The sequence below is a fragment of the Aotus nancymaae genome, unplaced genomic scaffold, assembly GCF_030222135.1.
Source record: "Aotus nancymaae isolate 86718 unplaced genomic scaffold, 86718_ANA_hifiasm-v0.15.2.pri h1tg000033l, whole genome shotgun sequence".
NCBI lineage: Eukaryota > Metazoa > Chordata > Mammalia > Primates > Aotidae > Aotus > Aotus nancymaae.
This window is the reverse complement of record NW_026988447.1, coordinates 47,048,464-47,058,410: the sequence shown is the minus strand read 5'-3', so window position 1 is coordinate 47,058,410 and position 9,947 is coordinate 47,048,464. Positions and strand designations below refer to the sequence as shown.

At 36.9% G+C, this 9,947-nt stretch overlaps 1 protein-coding gene across 2 annotated transcripts in view; it reads left to right on the top strand.

Annotated features, from left to right (window-relative positions):
• Positions 1-1,205: 1,205 nt before the first annotated feature.
• Positions 1,206-9,947, top strand: part of USP53 (ubiquitin specific peptidase 53) — a 70,291-nt gene continuing 61,549 nt past the window's right edge. The window contains exons 1-3 of one of the 2 annotated variants that reach the window (XM_012472989.2): positions 1,206-1,372; positions 2,405-2,550; positions 5,895-6,019. The gene's annotated coding sequence lies outside the window, so the exon portion shown is untranslated. The remainder of the gene's footprint in view (positions 1,373-2,404; positions 2,551-5,894; positions 6,020-9,947) is intronic. The other variant, XM_064383915.1, reaches the window with a different exon arrangement.

The window sequence follows — 9,947 nt, the reverse complement described above, 5'->3', positions numbered from 1 at the left end:
TGTTTTAAAAATGCAGAGTAGGCCCTTTCTTCCCCCACCCCTCCCAAAGTTTTTAATATTTTGAGGGCAGAAACCACGGCTTTCTTTCATTCTATTTCCTACAGTGTCTAAATCTAGTTCAGTAAAGGGAACATAGTAAATGCTCAATACATTCTTAAGGATTCAGTCTAGACATTACAAACGGGTCCCATTTGTCGCCTGTGTCAACGTCCAATATTTCTTCCCCGCTTCTTCAAATAAACTTTTAGAAGTGCCTCTGGGTTTACTTAAATCCATTTTTACAATCAGTATGTTCTACTTACACCAGCTTTGAAATGAGTTCCAAAACCTTATTTACTTCAGAGATCTCTGATATCAATGACGATGGGTTTTTCTTTTACTACTACTCCTAAGAAACGTTTTTTAAAATCAAAGTTTGGCCCAATTCCCAGCAGTACTTTTTAAACTTAAAACGCCGTGTTCGAAAGCACGGTGAGGAGGCGGCCAGGCTTTTCTGACAATCATTAACCAGGTCAACAGGCTTATTAAAGCTATCTAATGAAAGGCCACTAAACAACCGCTTGGGGAGTACACATTCACGCCACAGGAAGTCATTTAACTGCAAACAGATCGTCTAACGACTCACAGAAAGCTATAGGAAACTGCGTGTCTGCTTGGCGTTTTGATGCCAAGCTACGGATTGCTCTCTCAAGTAACATCTAACGTAAGCGCAGTCCTTGGTGGATCCGCGTTCTTGAGCTTAGAAAACACCGAATGAACTACCGAGAGCACCAGAATAATCGCCTCCTCCTGAGGAACTAGGCTCTCTTCCTCGCTACACCAGACAGCACGTCCCACAACCACCTTTCACCCAACAACCAAGCTGCAGCGTAACGCTCCCGCTTTTGGGGAAATGTCTCCCGGTCTCGCGCGATCTCGCGCCTCCGAGGACGCCTGCTATATCGCGCTCGCCATCAAATCCCCGCGGGAATAGAATTCCGCAGGTTCGGAAAGCTGGGAAATCGCGTGCGGAGGCGGGGTTACCTTAGTGAGTGTGAAGGCGGAGCGAACTCCGAGGGGGCGGGCTTGAGGCGGGGAGAGGGGCGGGGCTCCAGGGACCTGTTGATCGCAGGTGTCACTGGCCTGACTGGTCCCTGGGTAATCGGGCGTGTGCGCATGCTCCGCGCGCAGGGTCGGGCTCTGGGCGGCGGAGACCAGCCGTCTCTGCTCCAGTTCCCGGTGAGGCTTGGTACGTTGGCAGCTGTTGGTGTGTCTGGCGGGTGTCGGCGTGAAGCGGAGCTGGGCCAGCGGGAGGCAGCTCTGTGGGAGTGGAAGGCCAGTATTTCTCTATCTGGACCGCAAGCTCCTAGCGCAGAGAGGGTAGTAGCTCAAGGTAAGTCTCAGAAACTAGCCTCTGGTTGGAGATCCGGCGACCTGCGACCCTCACGGGCCTGACCGGGCCACTCTCATTCTGGCCCCCGACCTCGTCTCTCCCCTCGCAGCCCGGAGACCTCCTCTCCCCGCCCGGCCTTCAGGTCACACACTCTCTTTGCTGGGCCGTTCAGGCGCCGGAGGTCACGCAGCCCTTTCGTCCCTTCTTGCTGCGTCTGGTGGAGATGCCTCTGGCCAGACTGGAGGCGCGCGCGAGGCTGGAGGAGGTGCTGTACTTGCTGGGTCCTGGTTGTTATTGCTGCCGTGTTTGCGGGCGGCGACGGGGCAGAAGCTGGAGTCCTGCTGGGGTTGTAAATATTACCCTTACTTGGCTCCTGCCTCTAGCTATCCAAGCCACATTACCTCGCCTGACCACACAGTTTTTTTATTTAAAGGGTTGCAGGATGATTATGCTCCCTCCTTGGAGAAGAGAGATGACTGGACTCGTGAGGTTCTTGGGGTGGTGGTTTCTCAGTGATAGTGGTGATGTATATAAAGTTAATGTTTAGCTTCCAAACGGCGGCTTACGGGGCATTTACTAAACTATTTTTAAACAGCGTTGGAGAACAGGAAGTACTTGCACAGGTGTAATAGGGAGGGTTTCTAAAACCTGCAATCAGAGGATGTTTTGAGGTTTGTAACCCTACTACAAGATTTTCTTTATCATTGCAAAATCTGGAGTGCGTTACCAGTTGGACAGCAAAGTTTTCCGAACGTTTCCTTATCTGGAAATAGATTTAGGTGTGTGCGTATGTATAAATATATATATTTTGCGAAGACTATCAAAGGCTATTTTTGAGTTAGGTTTAACAGTAAACTTAGGAAGGAAGGGTTTTGTGACTAGGCTCTGATTCACGTTTAGTTCGTTCTTTAAAGAAAAGCCTTGCTAGTTTTTCGCTATGTAAAATGAGTAGCGAGTGCTAACACAAAATGTCTGATGGAAATGAACTTTTGGCTACATTGATACTTATGTTTTATTTTCTGTTCTTTTCAGTTCCATGATGATGATCTAAGCAAAGACCCTTCATCTTGTTAAAGATAAATTGTTTTAAAAACCCAAAGCGAACAAAACTTACTCTACAAAAGTAATATATGATTTCTCTGCTGTTGTCATAAGAATTCCAAATGGACAAACTCAGTGTAAGTAGGAGTTAATTATAGTCCGAGAAACAAGGTTTTTGTTTTGTATCTCAAAGACTTTTAAAATAAACTTCTTGATACAATTTGTCCAGGTTCTTGATTACTGGTGATAAACCATGAAAGTGATTTATTAAGATTTTTTCATTAATGAAACTAGTAGGTATGTGTATTTCTTCCTAACGTGTAAAAAATAAGAGACTAAGAACTGGCCTTTCCTTTTTCCTATGAATTTAAAAATTTTTTTTTGTAAATGTGTGTAGATTGTATAAGTTCATGGAATTTGACACTAATTCATTAATATTATTTTCGCTAAATGATGCGAAAGATAGTTTTTAAAAAGATATTTTAATGGGAAGTTAGACTTTTCCAACTAGTTTATTCTTTTCCTCAAAAAAAAAAAAAAGAAAAATTACACTACTCTTAAGACCTGCCATATGTGCTGTGATTCAAGTTCTTTTATATTGTTTAGTGTTAGATGTTTATTTTAAACTGTGTAGTGTCAAGAAATACAGTTTTGGTACCATATGGTTTACAAGTTTGTTTTAACAGACAAAGTTTAAAAATGAAAATTTTTATCTTATTTAAGGTTATATATAGCTTTAAAAGCCAAAATCAGAATTATTTTCCCTCCTGGAACTGTTTGGAACTCTCTTACTTACTGGGGTAGGAGGGGGTACATTGCTTTACCCTACAACTTTCCAAAAATATATTTGATCTTTATAAAGTGTGGATTAAACTATCCTACAGGGATGTTTAGTTATTAAAATACTTAGGAGATCCTTTTTGACAGCTTTAACTATAAGATATTTCGTACTTGTAGACCTCAAAATAACCTATAGAAAGTTGGTTAGTTTATATATTGCATTTGGAAGCATTTTGAACACAGTGTGCTAGGTGTGATAGGACCACAATGATTGCCAGTTTAGCTTACGCTTGCTCATGAGCACTTGTTTTAAGGAAGGAAGTGTGCTGATTTATGTCATCTTTGAAGAGCTAGGTAGAAATTAATGATGTTCAAATGTAGTATTATATTGTTAATTTTACAATGATGATTTTTAGAAAATTTTGCATTACAGTATTTGCACATAATAGGAACAGGAAATGGATGCAACCTGTTCTGCTACAAGTAAAAATCCTCAAAGGTTAAATTTTAAATAACTTTATGTAATATCCTAATCTTTGCAGGTTATACATTTTTTAAAATTAATAATAGGAATGTCATAGATACAATGTACAGTATATAGAATATTTAGGCAAATAATGTTATATGTTCTTCCAAGTTAACACATATCCTCTATGAGGAGTTGTTGAACCAAAAGCCCGTGATTAGAACTGTGGTCTGTGGTTATAATTGAGTTTTCATATAATTGGTTTTCTTTGTGATCTTTGTATTTTTTCTTTTTCTTTTTTTATGCTATTAATTTCATTTTGTTCATTTACAAACATTATTCGAGGAGGCTTCATTATTAGGTCATTAAAGATGTCCATCATACAAAAAAAAAAAAAAAAAAACTACAAACCATTGCATCTGGCTAAAGAATTTTGATTTTACATGAGACTTCAGAAAAGTTATTTCATATACTCATCTTTGTAATTCATCAGAAATTTTTCTGCAAAATAAACCTTATTCCAATATCTTAGCTGTTTTTATGGACAAAATCAGTTATTTGAGATGTCATGGTATTTTTAAATTAATTTGAAAATAATTACATTAGTCTTCTATTTTACACATATTACAAAAAAGAAGTTTTAAGAAATACTCTTCCTTTGGAAGTTTTTACTTCTGTGCTTTTCTGAGTTAGAAGTATTCAATAAACATTATTGACCTACTATTGTGTGCTAGGCATAGTGGTAAACACTAGAAAGTCAAACATTAATTATGCGATGTTGGCAGGGCGCTGTGGTTCACACCTGTAATCCCAGCACTTTGGGAGTCCAAGGCAGGCAGATTACCTGAAGGTGGGAGTTCAAGTCCAGCCTGATCAATATGGAGAAACCCCGTCTCTACTAAAAATACAAAGTTAGTCGGGCATGGTGGCGCATGCCTGTAATCCTAGCTACTCGGGAGGCTGAGGCAGGAGAATTTCTTGAACCTAGGAGGTGGAGGTTGCAGTGAGCCAAGATTGCGCCATTGCACTCCAGCCTGGACAACAAGAGTGAAACGCTGTCTCAGGAAAAAAAAGGCATTAAGTTTGTAGTTATTTTTCTGAAAAGTTGTACATTGGTTGAAAATTTCTAAATCAAATCTCTGTTGCTGACATTGTTATTTCACAGTCACTTTATCTTTCTTTCTGATCCATTAACTGCTAACATTTAACTCATTTTCTCCTTCTCTCTAGTCCAGAAAAGTTTTATAAATGAACATTTACAACAATTCATGGTGAAAATCCACTTACAATGTGAAGCGTTCCCAAACATACCTTTTGTAAATTAGGATTTTTCATATGCTAGTTATTCTTAAACTAGGATAGCTCCATAAATAAAATTGGTTATCATTTACTAAGAGTCACTACTAAAATTTTAAAATTAGGAAATTTGCATTTTGTTGGATAGTTTATCTAATCTCAATCTGAATTAAAGCAATAGTTCAGTTTAATATATCAGTTTAAGGTATTTCCTTAAAGATAACAAAATGGAATATGAAATGTATAGCTTTGCTTTTGTTTTCTAAATTCTTGTTGATATTGTTAAAAATCATTTTACGTGGAAAATAATGTTATTATAATTAGGCTGCATTCGTTGAATGCCTATGTTTTGGCCATTTGTTAGGTATTTTATACATGGTTTGTGATTCTCACAATAGCCCTATGAACCTTTCTATATTGATTTTAATTATAGATGATAAAACTGATAAACTTTTGATGATTGAGTAGTTGAGTGATGTGTTGCTGTAAACTTTATATCAGAAGAGGAATAATTATCTATGGGAATTATGAAGTCAGTGAATTCCAACCTTGTCAAGAACCTATCTGGGTATTCTTTTTCCATCAGATAACTTATGCTTTGGCTTTTCCTTAACTCCTCAGCCTGCATGATAACCTGTTGCCTTTCTCATGGTGCCCCTCCCCATACTTAGGTGAGCAAATTGTTTGAGCCCTAGATTTTTCCTCCTGTATGGTTCTGCCATATAGGCCTGAGATAATGCTCCTTCTTTGTCAGTATAGTACTGACACTGATCTAGTTGCCAGATGGTAGGAAATTGTCTTATACTCTAGTGCCTAGGTTGTCTTTGTTAGGAACACTGTTTTTCCAGAGGGTTTGTTGTTTGAGATTTTATTTTATTTCCTGAACTTCCTTTATTAAATACTTGATGACAACTTACCATGCACTGTGTTCTGTTCTAGATGCTTGTGATTTGCTTTACATTCTAAGTGGATTTGGAGAAGAGACAATACAGAATAAACACCGTCAATACTGTAATATATGAGAAGGTGAAAAGTGCCAAGGAGGAAAGAAAAAGTAGAGCAAGGTAAGAAGAATTGGGAAAGTGTGGTGGAGATTGTGGTGGTCTGCAATTTTAGATAGGTATAGGCCTCATTTAAGTGATTTTTTTAGCAAAGCAGTTATGAAGGCAGGGAGGGCAAAGCCCACAGGGGAATAGTCAGTACAAAGGATATAAAGAACAGAAGTTTGCATGGTGTGCAGGAATGACATCCAGGAGCCTGATGTGGCTGGAATGGAGAAAGCCAAAGGTCAAGTTGTTAGATGAGGGGCTGGGCAGGTAGTGACATTATGATTTAATTTTAGAAAGATCTGTGTCTACTCTCTGGAACAGACTTATATGTTACCGTGTAAGGGTAGAAGCCAGGAGAGAGGCAGCTATTCTATTAATTCACACAAGATGTGATGATGGCCAAGACTAGAATTGTTGAAGCGGAGGTTGTAAGATGTGATCAGATCCTGAAATGTGAGAGAAAAAGGAGTCAAAGATGACATCAAGATATTTGTTCTCAGCAACTGAAAAGATAAAGTTGCCATAGGCTGAGATGGGGCAGAAGGTATAGATAAAGTAAGAGTTCACTTTGGGGCTTTGTCAAGGCAAATAAATGTTAGGTTATTGCTGACTTGACATAATTTTCTTCTGAAGATCATGTCTTAAAGCAGACTGCCATAAGCCATTTTCTTTAATGAACATGTCCTATATTCTGGATACATGTGTACACTTGTTTGCTAGTCAGTTACTAGTGGAAACTGGTGAATAGGTAAAAGCAACATGAAATTAAGCACAGTTTTTTTTTTTTTGTTAGACACAAAGAAATGGCGCAAAAAATTGGAAACTAACTGATTTTCTTTCTTTTGGGCATATATCACTAGGGACTGCTGGATTTTACATTGCTCCTTTTTCTCCTGGAACTCATGTAATAAAAAAAAATATTCTGTTCTCGCTATTTTTAATAATTATTTTTATGATTTAAATCATTTCAATCACTTTACTATACTTTATAATAAAATAACAGATGTATATTTTTCCCTTGTGGATTATGTTATAATTAGTATTACCTTGGGAACCAGTAAATATGAACTTTCACTTTGTCTCTATTTTCAATATCTATATGCACATAATAAATTTTGAGAAATAAACATAAGAAGTTAAAAGTTTATTTTAAGTGTATCTTTTAGTGAGATAAGTTGAGCATGAGTTAAGGTGCCTCATTAAAGGACGCTTAAATTACACCAATATTTTGAGTTGTCCCTTTGTTTGGCCCCTGGAAATTTTTGTAGTAAACCAAGAAAATAGAACACAGTAAGATGTAGGACAGGTGAGGGGCTTATTTCTTTATTTAGTAAAGTAGGAGAAAAACAGTTGTGAAAGTAGAACTGGGAAGGAACTATAGACTAATCATTAGCCAGATCAATTCTAGGAAAGTGTCCATTTGGAAGTGGCAAATCTGTAAATTAATTCCTTTAAATCTAACCATACCTTTAAGCTCTGGGAAAATGATTATGTTTTCTTAGATATACATATCCCAGTTTGAAGATCGCTGCCTTTACATGTAAGAAAACCAAGATTTTAGGGTTGGTGAAAAGTCAAAAAAGCAGAAGGTGACTTGATAGAGGACAATTTAGAAATCCCAAGTAATTTAAGAGTTTCCTTTCTGGTACTTCTGTGTCTGAGATCTCCCTGATGTGCTGCCAGAATCTTTACATTCACATTATTTTTCTTAGTGCTAGCAGGGTAATCTTAAAACAGGTTTGATCATCGTAGGTGGTGGAGTTGGAGGTAAAAGTGTTAAACTGGCACTTAAGGTATATAATTCCTAATTTTAGCTCTACAATTTACAGTCTCTAAAAACTGGAGTCCATTACTAAACTTCTCCTGACCTCATATTTCTTATACTGTCAAAAGAAGGAAAAAAGTTAGTTTAGTTCAGTGCCTTTCATACTTTTGTGACCATGACTGAAGATGATTTGCATCACAGTCTAAGTACATATATCCATATATTATTTTATTGAAGACATGAATTTCTTTTTAAATATTTATTTATTTTATCTTATTTTGTTTTTTGAGACAGAGTCTTGCTCTGTTGCCCAGGCTGGAGTGTAATGGTGTGATCGTGGCTCACTGCGACCTCCATCTCCTGGGTTCAAGCAATTCTAGCCTCCTGAGTACCTGGGATTACAGGCGCGCACCACCACACCTGGCTAATTTTTGTATATTAGCTAATTTTTGTATAAAAAGTAGAAACAAAGTTTCACCTTTTGGCCAGGCTGGTCTCAAACTCCTGACCTTGTGATCCGCCCACCTTGGCCTCCCAAAGTGTTGGGATTACAGGTGTGAGCTGCTGTGCCCGGCCTGAATTTCTTTAAGCAGAACCTGTGTATAAATGCTACATTAAGCCCAAAGCAGCCATGTTTTATTATACTACACAGTGTTAATAATGAACTGTTAGAATGCAAATTACTGTATATTTGCCAAAAGAACATTGAACTAACACATTTTAAACTTGTGTTTCTTATCATGTATGAGGTTTAGAATTATTTAACAATCTAACTCAGTGCTTTTAAATGTTGTGGAGTTAGGGAGGGAGGTTAGTTCTAAACATCTTTATAGATCTGATTTAAAGCTATAGTCGGGGAGGCTGAGGTAACTAGAATTTGTGGAACAGAATGCTAGAAGGGAAATAATTTCACAGAGAGAAAACTCGCAATCTGCACAAGAATGTCCTTGAATCTCTGACTGGGAACTGGGTACAGGGAGAAACTCCAGGAGGCTGGGAAAAGGAGTACTTGAAAGTTGAACAAGGGAAATTTGAAACTATGTTGAAATGAATAACATTGAAAACAATATAGCAGACTGTGTGGGATTTAAACTAAGGCAGTGTGGAGGGAAATTTATAACATGAAATACTTATATTAGAAAAGAAGACAGCTTTAAGCTTTTATCAGAAAACTGGAAAAAGAAGAGCAAATTAAACCCAAAGTAAGCAGAGAAAGAAAATAATAGATTCTGGAAACCAATGAAATAGAAAACAGGAAAGCAATAGAAAAAAAAAATCAGTGAAATGAAAAGCTGATTCTTTGAAAGTAAAAATAAAATTGATAAAATTCCTAGCCAAGACTGGTCAATAAAAGAGAAGATACAAATTAACAGTATCAGGAGTGAAAGAAAGTACATCATTGCAGACCTTACCAACATTAAGGGGATAATACAGAGTATTGTGAACATTTTTCCAATGGATTTGACAACTAGGTGAAATGGGAAAAGTCCTTTAAAGACACAAACTAGGAAACCTCACTCAAGAAGAAATAAAAACCTAAGTAGCTCTTTCTATCAAAGAGATTGAATTTATGATTTAAAATATTCCCATAAAGAAAATTCTAGGTCCAGACAGTGCTACTGATAAATTTCTTCAGTCTTTTAAGAATATTGAAATAATAGCAGTTCTACATAAACTCTTCTAGAAAATGAAAGAGGAGAAAACACTTCCCAATTCATTTTATGAGACGATTATAACTCTAATAACAAAATCAGACAAAGATATCACAAGACAATTACAGACTGAAAATCTCTCATGAATACAGACATAAAAATTATTTAAAATTTATTAGATTAAATCTAAAATATATAAAAAGAATAGGTTTTGATAAATTGGGATTATCAGCGGGAATACAAGGTTGATTTAACACTTGAAAAATCATTGTGCTTCGTTAAGATTCAATAATATAATCATCTCAGTATTTACAAAATACAAAATTTAAAAATTTTGACAAATTTCAACAACCATTTAAGACAAAACTTTCAACAAATAGAATCATATAATCATCCAGTATTTACAAAAACATTTTGACAAAATTCAAAAACTATTTAAGATAAAATTTTCAACAAACTAGGAATAAAGGGGAACTCACTCAACCTGATACAGATATCTACAAAAATCTACAGCTAACCTTATACT